This window comes from Pseudorca crassidens, chromosome 13 (assembly GCF_039906515.1).
Source record: "Pseudorca crassidens isolate mPseCra1 chromosome 13, mPseCra1.hap1, whole genome shotgun sequence".
Classification (NCBI taxonomy): domain Eukaryota; kingdom Metazoa; phylum Chordata; class Mammalia; order Artiodactyla; family Delphinidae; genus Pseudorca; species Pseudorca crassidens.
In genome coordinates, this window is record NC_090308.1 from 84,909,505 (window position 1) to 84,926,990 (window position 17,486).

The window sequence follows — 17,486 nt, forward strand, 5'->3', positions numbered from 1 at the left end:
CCAGACATATTCCATCTTATTATTATGTTGTAACACTGTAGACAGGAAATATATATCTAGATTCTGAGAAAATGTTCGTTCAGTGATGGAAGATTCTGATGTAATCAACCTACCAAAAAAGATGCCTGGTTTGCCAGAGAATGGTGTCAGAGCAGAGGTACAGTACCCATCTCTTAAGTTCACAGGTTAGGAACACAGCCCTGGAGATAGACTGGTCAGACATGTTCAAGAGAAACCTTTGTTTGTTGAGCCCTTCCATAACATTCATCTCATAATTCCATTATTATTTAGTCCATGATTCCCTTTTCAAGCATTGGGGTGGCCCAGAGAAAAGACTGACTGGCAGTCACATAATGAATCACCTTATCCATCTGATAATTATAAGCTTCCTTTGCTGTGGATGCCCTTTATTGAATATTCATGTGAGTCATAGATATTTTTATATGTCGTGCCATTCTTTTCTCCAGAACTCCTTGTCATTAATCCTGTAAATCCTGCTTCTCTTATTCTACACTCTTTGCCTTTGTATTCATCATTCTCGCCCAGAGATTCTAGTGCAAGAATCACATAGTGTTGCTTTCTATAGGAACTTTATAACAGATATTTACAGCAGATAATTTACTTAACAATTTTTCCATTTGCATACACAAGATGTCCAGGGTTCCATTTTCCATAATCAGTATGACCATTACATTCTTTAAATCTGACCATCTTAGAACAAATTCCATTAAGTAATACGGCACTGGCTGGTCAGGAAAACAGAAGGCACTTAAGCTATTAAAATAGGAAGAGGTTTAACTCAGAGAAATATAGGCTCACACAGAAGTCAAAAGGCTGAGATGTAAATATCATGGGATTCTGCTTTCAGGGAATACTGGGTACCGAGGGAGATCATCTCCTAGGTTCTCACATGCCCAGAAGTAACAAAGTGGTACTTAAGTGGTGCTCAGAAATGGATTGAAATCACTTCCAGAGAATAATGGCATCTCTTTTTCCTCTACCTTCCATATGTAACATGTATGATATATATATATATATATATATATATATATATATATATATATATATGAGTATACATGAATGACTTTTATTGGAGGATATCAAGTTAATCCTGCTGGCGATGAGTATATGAGAATTGTAGTTTCCAGAATGCACTTCCCTGGGTTACAGGGGAAAACACAGAATGGCAGAGATGAATCCAAACATTTGCAAACTGTATCTGACAACCATGATAAATCTAGCCCAACTACCTCACCGTCCTCAACGTGTATTTACCAGGATCTTAGGCAAATATCTATTTGAAAATTATTTTTCATATTAAAATCCTACTTTACTGGTCTTTAAACTAAATATTAAAAAAATATATTTAAAAATTAAACCATGATGAAAATATACTAAAATTGTGTCCATGAAAATTTCTATTTTCATTTCTTTATTAAATTCTAACATTCTCAGAAAAAAATCTTCTTATTTTCTTCTATACATTATATACCCAAAATACATTGCCAACTAAAGAAAGGAATTATTTTTCCTTTTCTTTAAATTATTTTTAATTTTTAATGTACAATATAATAAAATATTTAAATATACCACATTCCTTGCTTTAAAAAAAAGTTGAAAATTAGGATAGTTTGTGAATAGAGTAACATTACTCTTCCTGTGATATAATATAATTTTAAGATGATTAAGATAATATTTACAGCAGTGTTTCACTATTATTGATTCTAGGTTTTATGATGTGCTTTAGGAGTTGTCTGCCTGATTTCTCAATTTCAATAATTTATTTCCCTTTGTAATTAATGATAAATTTTGTTATATGCTTTGAGACTATGTGACTATCATTTTCCCAGACAACTCTTTATCTGGTGATTTTGGCATCAGATGATGTTTCTTGACTGGAGAGTCAATTGACAATTCTTGGTAGATTCAATTGACATTTCTTTGTTTTCTGAAACAATAAGATGTGGCAGGCTCATCTTGAACTTTCCCTGCTGCAAAAGTGGGGTCATTTAATAGGGAGTATTGTTTAAAAACCAAATTTTGGCCATTGATGCACCTGAGGCAGTTTGAATTTCATGGCTTTTAATTCCTTTCAGTAGATAGAGTTGAATTATATGTATATTTGTCATGAAATAAATCTGATAATTCTGCTAAAACCCATTATCACATGGATCTTCCTCACCATTCTTTATTTCATATTGATGTCTCTTCAACATATCTTGCTCTTTGAAGTAATACAATGGGAAGAACAATATATATTTTAGTATCTTTACCTATAATTTGAATCTAGTCCTTAGGATATAATACAGATATGTGGCCTGAACTCTATTACATCAATAGCAAAAAGCCCCAAAAAGAAAACAAAAAACAGTGAGTTTGTTCTATATTAAAGGAATCTAAAGAGGTATGATATCAAATGCAGTAAAGAATCCTTGAGAGAAACATGGATTGCAAAATATAAAAATTAAAGAAACAGATTTGACTGTGATAGAAAACAAATTTCAAATATGAGTCTATACCAGAAAATATTAGTTTATCTTTGTAGTAATAATGGTATAAGATTATATAGAAAAATTCCCTTTTTCCTGATACTTCATAATACACATGCTTAAGTAATTGGGAGTAAAGTGTCATGATGTCTACAACTTTCATTCAAATTGTTCAGCAAACACACATATACACACATATTTTATAAGAAGAAATAAACAAATGTAACAAATGTCAACAATTGTTAAATATAGGTTATAGTTATGCTGCTGATCTTTGTTCTAAGCTTTCAAGTTTTCTGTAGGTGTTATTTTTTTCAAAATAAAAAGTTGGATAAAAAATGACTCATTGCTTTATGTACTAAGGTAAAAAGATACACAATATATATAATTTAGTGAAAGATACATGGTTTAGAAGAGAATGTACAATATGCCACTATTAGTTTAGCAACTTGAAATATGTTAATAAGTATATGTTTTCCATATGAATTAGGTATAATCCCTGCCTTCAAAGAACATATACATAAGCTGAGGGAAAAGTAAATATATCAAAATCACAAGGCGGCACATTTATTTAGAATTGAATTAGTAATATAGTTGGTAAATTTAAGAAAAAAATGTCATTCCAGTGTTAGGTTGAAAGAGATAAGCAAGGCTTTAATTCTAGAAATTAAATTGAAAGAGGTAAGCAAGGCTTTAATTCTAGAAATTAAATTGTTTGGGGGAAATAAAACAGAGTTATTATATTCTAAATCTAGAATAATAATAATAAAAGCAAAATCATAGGAGTTAAGTATTATATGCTCACTCATTTCAGATGAGGAAACTGAGCACATGGAGTTAAATAACTTGTTCAAAATCACACAGAAGCATGATGATTCTGGTTCAAGAATTTGCCTATGAAGTAAGTTCTAAACCAGTAATCTTAAATGGCTACATTAACTATTTGCTTTACAACCAACTCACAAATTATATATGATTCAATAGATTCCATTTAAACTATTCTTTTAAAGATAAATCTAAGATTGATATAACTCCAGTGAATGAGAACATTTGCTACAATTGGCACACAAAAGTGAAATAAGACATGTGAAGATCTTAGGTGTCTATTGGAAATTATATATATAATGTAGAATGAACTAGATAATATGTTTCAAATTATGTGTCTTTCATCCTTCAAAGATGTCAGTTTTTATAATGTAAATGTCATGTACACAGTGAGTTCAGTATCTCTCCCTGATGCTTCTATTGTTGAAATTACATGAGTGTGAAAGAAGACATTTATCACATAAAAACTGCTTCTTTTACAATGCTATCTTTAAATTATCATGTTAAACAACTTTCTTTATCATTTTGACCACTAATTAATTAATGGCCAAAGTTTAGAAGAAAACTCAAAATCTGAGCAGCAGTATGTATAGCTACTAAGAAAGGAAATCTTCAAAATAGATCCACCCAATATAAACAAACTCTAGGGTGTGAAGCTTGAATGTTTATGACAATTGAAATTATGACAGTTGCTAATTGTTTACTCAAAAACCAGCCTCCCTTTCTTCCTGCATGCAAGGTAGAGACCACATCTATGAGTCTCTCTTGAATTTTGATGTGTTCATAATAATACATTTTGTCAATGTTCAGGGTATCAGGAACACTAAACTAGCACTTAGTTGGAGTCAGGGCAAAAGTTGCCTTGGTGTGAAGCTTGAATCTGTGCTTTAAACAGTCTTCAGTCTTCCTTACATAAACTTTGAAACCAGATGCTGAGATGAGACATGTTTTTTTAGTGGTGCATTGTATGGAATGATGGTAAATTCAACCTCACATATATTCCATAGGTTTGCTGAGAGAAAGTTCTATGGATTGTGAATAAATATTAGGAAAATCATGAGATACTCCAGAGCTGTGAACATCAAGTTAAAAGATCCAGCAAAGAAATTCTAATAGAGGGAATGTAAAATATAAAGCAGTTGACTTAATATCACCCAAAGAGATAAAGAGAAAAATACATTTAAGAGGTCATGAAATAAATATGTGAAAATGAGAAAAAGAATAAATATGAATTTTTAAGAATTAAAATATGGACATGACATTTTTCAGTACATTGAATGGTTTATCGAAAACTATAGACTGGATGAAGCTGAAGAGAGAATATCTAACTATAAGACAAGATCATGGAAAATTTCTCAAACTTGGTAGAGAAAAAAGAGATAAAAGATTTGACTGTTAATAAAATAAATCATTGATAAAGGATCTCCAATATATGTATAATTGGTCTCCATAAGGATAGCAGATAGAAAATCTTGCTATAAAAACTCTGATATGAATAGCATTGATGAATGTCCTTAATTTTCCAAAGTTTCAGTTTTATTAACTTTACAATGTATCTTGAATGACAGATACCTCACTAGTTACTAAAGGTTTTATACAATGACTGACGATCTTACCAACTCTTCCATTTCTGACATCAGAGAATATTTTCAGAAGTAACAAAATTCTCTTTATCCACACTTAACCTATGTAAAATGGAAATTTAAATTTAAAAATTTTGGTGTAGTTAGAAACATGTATGTTTATCTTCAGGTTGTTACAATTCTAAATCAAGACATTTGACTAATAGTTCATAAGTCTTATGTTGTTGTTTTACAAACATTAAAATATAGTACTCCTTTTTCTCCCCCTGCCCCTAACTCTTACACTCAGGAATGTAGGCATGTATTAGGATACACTCAAATCCTGCAAATTTTACCACTTATGGTCCTAACTACTGGGAGGACACTGACAATTTGGGTTTACATTGTGGGTGTTTCAGAGATATAGACTAAGCAGAGTCTCTTCAAATTATTTCAGAAAACTCAAAACCACAAGCATCCTTAGAATGTGTCAAGTGGATTGTGTCTGGCTCTTGTGAATGAGGTAGGTGGTTTACAAACTATTGTTCTTATTTAAGAATTGAAAAGTAACTGAACTTTAGCTACAAAATTTAGCTGAGAGAATAGTTTTTTAAAAAGTAAAAACATTATGCTCTTGATATATCATTTAGTACAAAATAATTAACATGTAAACTACAATGTAATCTTTATTTTAAGATATCTTTTTTGAATTATTGAATTTGCATTAATCAATTGCCTAATACATTTTGAGATATTGGAAAAAATACTTAAATTTCATGATAGGTCAGCATCGCTTACAGATGTGCCAGAGTAAATCATAAAATGATATTCTTTCTGGAAAACTCACAGGGAGCCCCTTAGTCTCCCCATTTCTCTCCATCTGCCTTTCTAGCCATATTACTCTTGCTGCTGTCTGTTCACCAGCATTTATGGAATTTCTGTCCACCTGCTGCTAAGTCCACCCTGACTGCTTCCTCTACTTGGCCCATGGGGGTCTATGCAATGTGCTCCACAAGCATGCAGGACACATTCCACAGTGCTTAGAGTGTCTGTTTTTGCTCTTTTGTGTGTGTTTATCTGTTTGTCTTTGTTTTGGAGTGACTGTGATATTATTGAGGTAAAGTCTTCACCACATGGACAATTCTCTGTGACTTCTCAGAAAATATTTAAGTTTTTAATGAGGAGCATGTGGCTGGGCTTACTTGGCTTTACTGTTTTTTCTTTCTATGCCTTGTTTGTTTGATATCATGTTTCTTTGATCTGACATTCTTGTTTAACTTTTGTTCTCAATTAAATAGAAAGATTGAACAGATAATACTCTAGGTCACATATGTGACTCATTTAGCACAAGTGTATAGTAAATAATACTCCCATGAATGATAGTAAAAATAGAATTGAGTTTTCACTTTATTACAATTAATAAGACTAATTAGGTCATTCATAAATCTCCTTCCAAATTGAACGCTATGTCTGTTGTCTGTGAATATGAAATATCATGTGATCTGCCTTTGGGGAAAAAATAGAAATGTGTCAAGAATAAGAATATTTTGGAAGAAAGAATAGTCTTAAAAAAATCGTGTGTCAAAGTTGTTGACATTCTCATAAAGGAAAGAGTGGCATGAAACTGATCACTGAGGTCAACAAGAGAGATTCTTGACAGATTAAAGAGTTCTGATTGATTAAACTCCAGACTTTCTAATACAAGTATATTTTATAATCCTTACTGTGTATGCCAGAAGATTTATGATTAAAATATTCTTCTGCTTAACTGACTGATTTTCAGAGTCATTTATTTGTCAAAAGAAGTAGAATGTACTTACTTACCTATCTTTAATACATTTCTATGCTAGAACCTGAATTTTTTTTCTGTTGGAACCACATCAAAATTTACCATCCTCTAACATAAATTTTCTTTCTCTCTTTTTATTTTATAATACATAAATTGAGATACTAATGGAATCTTTGTTCCCAAAATAGACTCATGAGATTATATAAAATGAAACAATTTTCCCTTCCTATCCCCAATACTGCTACCAAGTGTTTCCAGTTTAAAGAAGTGTGAGTTTCCTTGACTATTGGGTGTCAGGTAGATCTTTACATTTGGCAGGTGTATCTGGTGCAAAACTTGGCTGTACATTCAAAAATGTTAATCAAATATTTTACATGTTTTATTGGCTAATTATGCAATTATAAAATTCACAGCTCATTTTTAGTCTTACATTTAAAAAATGAAGTAAACTGAAAGAAAAGGTAGGGTGGTAAACAAGGCCTGTGCTCTCAACATTGTTGGATCTTTGCACACAGAGTGTTTTTAGTGGGTAAACTTTCATTAATGAGGAAAATTTACCACAAGAATTTATTCATTTTTTAAAATTAATTAATTAATTAATTAATTTTGGCTGTGTTGGGTCTTTGTTGCTGTGCGCAGGTTATCTCTAGCTGTGGCAAGTGGGAGCCACCCTTCATTGTGGTGCATGGGTTTCTCATTGCAGTGGCTTATCTTGTTGCAGAGCACGGTCTCTAGGCATGCGGGCTTCAGAAGTTGTGGCATGTGGGCTCAGTAGTTGTGGCTCACGGGCTCTAGAGCACAGGCTCAGTAGTCGTGGTGTACAGGCTTAGTCACTCTGTGGCATGTGGGATCCTCCAGGACCAGGGCTCGAACCCATGTCCCCTGCATTGGCAGGCAGACTCTTAACCACTGCACTATGAGGGAAGTCCCTATTCATTTTTTAAAGTATACACATTTTCTGAGAAAAAATGTTTGTCGTACTTCACTAAAAATATGCACTCAATGTATCCTGCAATGAGCAACAATGCTATTGAACTTGACAGAGTTCACAATTAATTAACAAAATTTTCCATTCTCCTCCTTGGAGATTGTGTTGGTATTAAACAGTTTTCACTGACATTGGAGGAATTTTTCAATACCTAATATTTTTGAAAAGCAAGTGAAATTCAATCAGGAAAAATTAGCAAGCTAAAAATCAGCATATATTTCTTATTAACTTTTGCTCTGGAAGGAAAGCATATGGTTGGAAAATTAAAGACTTATTCATATCTGTTCACTGGAAGAGCTCAAAGCAAATTCTGAGTAAATGTACCAGCATCCACATCGTTCAGTGTAATAAAAACTTTAGGAGAATGATTCGGAGACCTGAGGGAGGTGAACCAAAGATCCTTTTGACTTTTATTTATTGAACAACAGAGAATGACCACAGATGGAAAAGGGAAACATGTCTTTCTTGCAGGGTAAAGAATGAAAAAGCCAGAGAATTTATTAGTATTCCATAAGACCAAGAGCTAGCAATTAAATTTGGCCAAAGTGAAAATGAAAATCTTAATATAAGAAATAAACAGTTCACTTAACAAACACACACACACACACACACACACACACACACAAAACTGAGCAAGTCTAAAAGCTTTCCATTTAATCAGAAAGTTCCATGTTTTGATGAAGTAAGGTTTTGTGTTGTTTTTTTTTTTGAGTTAACAAACTTTGAGTACATAACTGCATTTATAAATTGAAAGTAAGATGCTTATGGTACAAAATATCCAGCTTTCCTTTCAGAGACACAGTGTAATCATTTTGTACCTCAGTTTCCAAATGCAAGCATGTTCAACAATTTTTAATACATTAAAAAAAATCAACTCATGGCTTACCCTGTGTTCCCAATGCACATGTTTATAAAGGTTTAAAAATCAGATATTTTTAGACATTGGCATCCTAGGGGTCTGGCATGGTTTGGGTCTTAATGAAGCTGTGAAGCAGCTGGTAAACCCATTGTTCTATTTCATTGCTTCACCCTCTTCTTATCTGAAATGGCTATTCTTCTGCATCATGTGTCCCTTCAGACAGAAGCTCTGTGCTTATTTGGAGTCGTCATAGGGGCATAAGACTCAGTTGTGAGTTTGAGACATTCAGTGCCTAGAATACATTTTTCTTGGGTGTTAAATTTAGCTAGTACCCTCTGAGAACTTGGCATCTCCCAAGACACTGTCTAGATGTGCTGCCTGGTCTTCTGGAGCTTATGGGACTCACTGTCTTCTGTCTTCTGGTTTGGGAGTCCTCTAAACAGCATCAACGCTTCAGAACATCTTCTAAATCAAGATGCTTAGCCTTTTGTGTGCCATAGACCTGTGTGACATTCTGATGATGCCCATGGATCAATTCGCTTAATATTGTTATAAATTTATTTAAAGAAAAACAAAAAGACCTATTATATTAAAATGCATTATTAAATAGTATAAACAAATTTGTGATATGATAACATCTGAGTACCTTCATTAGCACATTAACAAATGTGATAGATATAGCGGTGGATCTTTCAACTACAGTGATCTTGAAGTAGTGATAATCATCAAGATTATTTTGAGTATCTACAACAACTGTAATATTACATAAATATCTGTAATTTTTTTATTGACATATAGTTGATATACAATATTATGTAAGTTACAGGTGTACAACATAGTGATTCACAATTTTTAAAGGTTATACTCCATTTATAATTATTATAAAATATTGTCTGTATCCCTGTGTTGTACAATATATCCTTGTCGTTTATTTTATACATACGGGGAGGTTTTTAGAAGTAAAAATCTGTAATTTCTACTGGTAAAAACTCCCATGTACTGTTACTCCTGTTGAGATTTGTTTTTACATTCATGTTGAAAAGATGCTAAAGTGTAGTTAGGGCTTATTGAGAAAAAATGATGTAATGTTTTGCATTTATGCTCACAGAACTCCTAAATTCTCACCTGTGGCCTCCAAGTTAAGAATTTCTTATTATGATTTACACTTTTACAAAATGCAAGAAGTATCAGAAAGCTCCTCTTACTTCATTTTGTCACCCTGAAAATACTACCTGAGGCAAAATATCACAAAGCCTGATTTTCTGATTAATCTGTAAAAAGAGAGAATTTCAATGAAGACAAAAGCCATTTAATAGTTCACTATATATATTTTCATTGGAATAATATCCAATCCACATTTACCCCCACAAAAAAAAATCCTTCTGCTGTGTAGCACTAAATTCTGAAAAACGCCAGACACATAGAGAAAAATATGTCTTTAGAAATGGTCGAGGAAACAAACAATATTAAACAATCTTCAATCAGCACAGCACTGTTGCATAAATCCTCAAAAGTCTCATGGGTCTCCAATTTCTTTAAGTTCTTATTTTTCACATGGCTTCACACATAGCTTTTGTAAGCTAGACTTTGTCTCTGCTGTCAGAATCCTTGTCACCTGCTCCATCATATTCTTTCTGTACCTGTATGCCTCTCTGACCATAGACAAGTACCAACGGAGGAAGACTACAACTCCCACTAGGGGTTTGGCATTAGCAAGACCCGGATATACAATCAGGGAGGCCCTTGCATTTTAGTCTTCTCCTTCTGGTTGCACCTCAACTGCCTGCAAATTCAGACTAGGTTCTAAAATGCATTGCAAGGTCCTACAATAAAAATGGCCTTTGGAGTTCAATTTTTGGCTTGCATTATAAGCATGGTAATAGCTTTGAATGTTCAGAAGCCTCATTTCCATCTTGGTATTCTACATTCCCTATAATAATCAATGTGACTCTTCTTCCCCACTTAGCAGCATGGAAGGACAGCATCATCACCATCTGGCTTTAAATTTGTAGAGTTCTCACTGAGAGTTCTACACATCCACCTTCTAACCTAGATTAAATGTTATTCTAATTTTCTGTTTAAATTAGCATTCCATGAAAGCCTGTATGACTTTCTCTGAAATGTGTATGGGAGTTGGGCTTGCTGTGCAGTGGAGTGAAGTGTGAGCTATGGATTAGGGTCAGAAAGAGAGAATAAAGATGTCAGAAATAAGAATTCTCAAGCCAAGATCACTTCTCTCCACTGAATATTAATGTGAAGAAATAGAGAATTGATGTTGGGGGGATATTTTTTAGTGATTAGATATTGACTCATTTTTTGTCATATTAATTGGTTTGAAATCATCACAGAATCAACAGTGGAGGGATTTTTAAAGAACATTTTAAGTACTTTGCCCAATAGACAATGGAAAGTTTTTCCAAAGATAAAAGTAGAACCAAAGAATGTTCATGTCACTGTCACTGAACTAAGTGTCACTGAATGAGGAATATGGTTTTGATTATAGAAGTACTAAATAAGAAAAAATAAATAAATGGAGATCATTTTACACAGTACTAATTGTTTTACACAAAGTAAGCCAAGCCCAATACCTTAGTCTTTAGTCACTTTCTTTTTATTTTCTATAGAATAATTATCTTTTTCACCCTCAGACTTTTACCAGTTTTTAACCCAAGGATAAAGGAACTTCCTTTTACATACAAACTTCATTAACTCTAGCCCAAACCACAAAGAGGTGATGCTGGGCCTATCACAGATGTATTTTCATGGTTGATTAAATAGTGTTTCCATGATACATGTGAAATGCTACAAGCTAACCTGCCAATGGGGCATAAAACAGTTCACTTTTGCTTCATAAAAGCAGACATGATGGATGTGGACAATTTCATTTTCAAATTGTGGCTTTGAATTTTTTAATACCAAAAAAAATGGAAATAGGATGAAGGGAAATGCAACAGAGCACTATTTTCAGGCAAATGTGAGATGTTCTGAGGTGATTATTGATTCAGCAGTCATAAAGCAAGGTGTCCAAGAAACTACAACAACTAATAACAGAATCATATGGAAATAGGTCTCTAGAGTTCAAAGTCACATCCTCTGCCCCCAAGTAGTTTCTCCACTCAGCTGGCAATTGTTCCCCCAATCAGTATGTGACTAAACAAAGCTAAAGAATGATAGTTTTAAAAGGCTCAATTTATAGCTATTTAAATTGCTAGAAGTAATAACATTTAAAAATTATGGCGATGATACTGCAACATTTTTAAAAATTTGTTATTTCTTCTTAGATAAAACAACCAGAGCTAACACAAGGATATTAAGAACCATTTTGTCATCAATCAATGCATTTTGAAAGATAAGAAAATTAAAGAGAGTTATCACTGTGAGTGAAAAATGAAATACTTCATAAGTCCTACATAGATTCTATTGAATTAAATCAAAAAGAAAAATAGAGTGGATTAAAATTTCTATCAGTAATTTTTTAATAAGTTCTGGAAATCACACCTAACAATAATTAATAAATGGCTATAGTACATCTGAAATGGACATTTGTAGTAGCAGAGAAAGCATAAAAAGATTTCACTGATATTAAAATAATTTTCATCAGTTATATTCACCAGTAACATTGTCAAGTGTGATAATTTTCAAAATATAGTCATGATATCTTGCAAATAAATCTGTGAGAGGTGCAATGTAAGAACTAAGCACATATTAAAGATATGATAGTATACAATCCAACATACATTCTGTTTCTTTCCATTCCTTCTTCCTTCTTTCCTTCCTTCCTCTCTCATTTTATTTTCTTCCATTCTCCCCATTGCTTCTCTCTCTCTCTTTTTCTATTTAATCCAGAGCTGCTCAATCAGTTTTATTAGGCTAGGCTCAGTTTTCTGGACTAGTGGTTCAGTATAATATAAGATAGAGTCTCTACCTGCGAAGAATTCAATATTGTGGTGGAGAAAGACTTACAGAAGAATATTTCTAAAATTCTGTGTGCTGTATCATGACAGTCTACAGGAAGCTCTTAGACACAGAAAATGGAAGACTGATAAGGTCTGAAGGGCTCAGCAGATGATTATTTTAGGTAATGATTAAAACACTGGTTTGAGATGCTTCTAGGTAGGCAGAGGTTTGAAGTAAGACTACTTTATTCAGAGAATTACCAGGAGTTCAGCATTTCCAAAATATCATGTAAATAAGGACTGATGTTCAACAAAGATGAAAAAGGAGAGAAGCTGCAGAGTATCTGGAAGACAATGGAATAACTCTGATGTGTTTTAGAAAGAGAAATGCATCCACTGACTGAATTAAGTAAAGGATTCCAGTGGAAAATCAACTTATTCAAGATGATTATGAGTCCCTGTTACATCCTTTCCTGTTCTTTTCTTTTATAAAATGTGGTTATTTGTTCAATACCCATCTGCTTGTTAAATGATAGACTGTAAACTCAAAAAAAATAGAAATAATATACCTATATTATGATCATTGTATCACCAATGAAAATCACAGTGCCTGTCACAGGGTAGGTGCTCCATAATTATTTACTAAATGAATAAACAGATTATTTTAGTCTGAGCATATGAGGAATCTATAGTTAAATACTATATAGTTATTTTCATAAGGCCTATTGCATCTAAAGTGTTGGCTATCTGGTTGACAATAATTACGCTGAAGGCAGAGTCATAAAGATAACCTCCCAATAGTCTCTTCTCCTGGTTATTCAGTCAAACACAAATCTAGAAAATTCTGTAAAAGGACTTTGCAGATATAATTAGGTAACTAATTAGCTGACCTTAAAGATAGGGAGATTTTTCGGCGTTATACAATGGAGATAAATGTAACACGTGGAACCTTAAAAACACAAGAGGAAAGCAGCAGAGTCAATCAGAGACATGCAGCAGAAGGAGAAATCTGGGAGATTCAAAGCTTGAAGGGGACTTGACCTAAAGGTGTTAGAGCTAGGCCACATGGAAAACATGAGAAATAACATGGCCACTGCCCAGGAGCAGAGCCTGGCCCTGGTGGATGGCCTACAGGGAAACTGAGATCTCAATCCTATAATTTCAAGGCACTCAATAGGGCCATCAATACAAATGTGCCTGAAAGAAGATTCATTTCCAGAGTCTCCAGAAAGGAACACAGCCCTGCAAACATTTTGATTTTGGTCTTGTGAAATCCAGAGCAGAGGAGCCGGCTAAGCTATGCTATGCCAGACTTGTGACTCACAGAAACTGTGAGATAATAATTGGGTGTTATTTTACGCTGTTAAATGTGTGGTAATTTGTTATAGCGGCAATAGAAAACTAAAACAAGTAGTTATAATACTTGTTGCTTAAAAATATATGGAAAAGCAAGCTTCTAATGAAGTCCCAGATATTCAAATGTTATTCTATTGCAACACATATTAAATAAAGACCTAATATATTTCTGACAAGACACTTTCAAAAGTGAGAGAAGAGAAAATATTGGAGTGAGAGTTATACTTTGTCAGAAACGCAGGGTCATTACTACCATCCCCTTTAAGCATCCTGAGCTCCACATTAGATCACAGTTTAACAAGCAAGATGACTATTGAAAAAGAAAGGGTGGGGGGTTATCTCTCCAGTTTGGAGAGGCGTGTGAAGGAAGGGATTTCTGTCTGCAAGTCTCAGTGGTAACGGTGAAGTGTAAGATTTTCTGCTGAGCATGAAATGGTCAGGAATTAAGTGTGGAATTTGAGCTGAATCTGTGGAAATAATTGAACAGTGACAAGAAATAAAGGTTGTTGAGAGTTCCAGAGAACAAGATTGTGACAAAGATTTACCTGTATACATGCTGGACCTCTATTCACCCAGAAGATTCAGGTAGGGTCATTTAAAGAATCTTCTGAAAAACATAAGTATTTTTTTTAAATTTGTTTTTGTTTTGTTTTGCTTAGGCAAGAGAAAAAGAAAATTACTTAGATTTTTTTTTGGTAATTCAAATTATTTAGATCAATAAATAGCCTGAACAGTCCTGAAACTAGGATTCAGTTCCTAATGCTTAACATATTAAAAAGTATGGAACCAGATCAATTTTCTAAAAGTCTATAAGAATTATATAAAACAAATAAAATGTACACTAATGGCAACACTTTAATGTGACTGATCATGTTGTTTGCTGAATGAAGTAATGTATTGAAAGACGACCCCAGCACCTTTGCTCCCTGACTGGAGTTTTGCTGTTGTTCTGCCTGTGTGCCAGACACCTGCATGTGTGAACTCTTCCACAGCTCTTTCCAAACTGTGCACAAGCTCTGTGGTCCTACACTTGACTAACATATACCATTTACAAGTTATCTTATCCTCTTATTCTTCTTTTTTAATTTTTACTTATATTTATTTACTTATTCTTAGTTTTTATTAGAATATAGTTGATTTACAATGTTGTGTTAGTTTCAGGTATACAGCAAAGTGAATCTGTTATACATGTGCATATATCCACTCTTTTTTAGATTCTTTTCCCATATAGGCCATTACAGAGCACTGAGTAGTATTCCCTGTGCTATACAGTAGGTCCTTATTGGTTATCTATTTTATATATAGTAGCATGTATATGTCAATCCCAATCTTCCAATTTATCCTTTCCCTTCCCTTACTTCCTGGTAAGTTACATGCACCCCAATGTTCATTGCAGCACTAATCACAATAGCTGGGACATGGAAGCAACCAAAATGTCCATCAACAGAGGAATGGATAAAGAAGATGTGATACAGTGGAATATTACTCAGCCCTAAAAAAGAATGAAATAATACCATTTGCAGCAACATAGATGAATCTAGAGATTGTCATACTGAGTGAGGTAAGTCAGACAGAGAAAGACAAATACCACATGATATCACCTATATGTGGAATCTTAAACAAAAATGGGTACAAATCAACTGATCTACAAAACAGAAATAGAGTTACAGATGTAGAAAATAAACCTCTTACTCTTCTCTTATTATCCTATCATAATTAAATTCAGACTATGCTATACCAACATGTTTGTTAAGGCACAGGCATTGTATCATTCACATATTCTAAATATGCTTATATTAATTTTTAATCAAATGCTATATACTTTTATTTTTAAAATATGAGTACATGTGGGTCTTCCCTGGTGGCGCAGTGGTTAAGAATCTGCCTGCCGATGCAGGGGACATGGGTTTGTACCCCAGTCCGAGAAGATCCCACATGCCGCGGAGCGGCTGTGCCTGTGAGCCATGGCCGCTGAGCCTGTGCTCCGCAACGGGAGAGGCCACAACAGTGAAAGGCCCGCGTACTGAAAAAAAAAAAAGAGTACATGATTAAACAAGCATGAAAAACAAACGAACATCGCAAAGACTATAGCCTTCCTCCTGAGGGTGATCCCTTTGTACCTCATCCCCTGCACAGCCAACCATGCTTACCATTTCTTGTGACCATTCTAGAAACCATTTGCTTATGTATGTGTAGGTGAGCACATGCATGTATAATTACACTTACACATTCTTTTAGCATTCTTGTGAAAGCTGTCTTGTGCCTTGCTGGCTCCACATAATGTCTTGAATTTTTTTCTTATTCCTTTATTGTTTTAGTGACTACACAGTATTCCATTTTTAAGGATATGTCATAATTTCTTTAATCCCCTATTGATAATCATTAGCTGTTTATCACTACAAGCAGTGCTGCATTGTATATTTAAATATATATATATATTTAATATTTCACATTTTCCTTTACCCAATAATACTTTTTAAAATAGACTTTGTTTTTTGAATAATTTTAACTTCAGGCAAAATTTACTGCAAAGTATAGAGATTTCCCATATACTCCTAGCCTGACTCATGCACAGTCTCCCCCATTATCAGCATTTTCCACCAAAGTGGTACATTTCTTACAATTGATGAACCTACTTTCATGCATTATTATCACCCAAAGTCCATGGTTTACATTACAGTTCACTTTTAATGTACATTCTATGGGTTTGGACAAATGTATAATGACGTATCTCCTGTTATAGTATCATACAGAGTATTTTTACTGCCCTAAAAGTACTTGGTGCTCCATGTATTCATTCTGTATTAATTTTTAGTTCATCCATAGAATACAAAAAAAGTATAGAACATTAAGGTAGTATCCTGGGAAGGAGTTTGTGAAATTCCTTTGTACAGGTTCTTCAAAGAGTGAGGTGAAATCTCAGTTTCGATTTAGCAGATTCAGGTTGCTACAGAACAAAGTAACATTGCTGACAATCACTTTGATTGCTTACTCAGCTGAGAGAAAGCTGAGAGAAATGGAAATGTAAAATTGGCACTAGGACCCTGGGCTTCCCCACAGACTGATGGACCCTGGTTAGATGCCACAGTCCACAATAGTCAAGAAGAAGAAAAGGCAGTATGTAAAACTTCTCCTTCCTGGAAAGCACCACTGAAGACAGAAAAATATTTATTTAGAGGCTTTTATTTAATGTAAAAGATGAAAAAAAGAGATGGAAGAAGACTAATGAATAGAGGATAAAGAGCGCTGATTTTTTTTTAATGGCTAGTGGTAGGAGAAACGTGGAAATTAAAAAAGAAATAAGAGTAGGACCACAAAAACTGGATAAGAACATTATATTCAAAGCAGTCTTAGAATCGGATGGTAATGAAAAAAGCAATAGGAAAACACTGGCCAGAGTTTAATATTCAGACAGTATCAAGACAGTTTCGACTTACACTTTTCATAAAAGTTATAGTTTGAATTCAATATCTTCTATAATTTGTCTGCAACAGTTTCGAGTGCTTAAATTTCCACTTAATCTACAGGTTTTTAAAGTTGGCTGCTAAACTCTGTTCCCAAACAAAGCTCAGACCTACCGAAAGAATTAAACAAATTTTATGTACTGTCAAGACAGTTTTATCTCTCTTCAAAAAAAGTAAATAGAAAAAAAAGTAGAGTATTACCAACCTCCTACATGCTTAAGATGGAAAAAATATTTTGAATTCAAGTGTCATGTATGC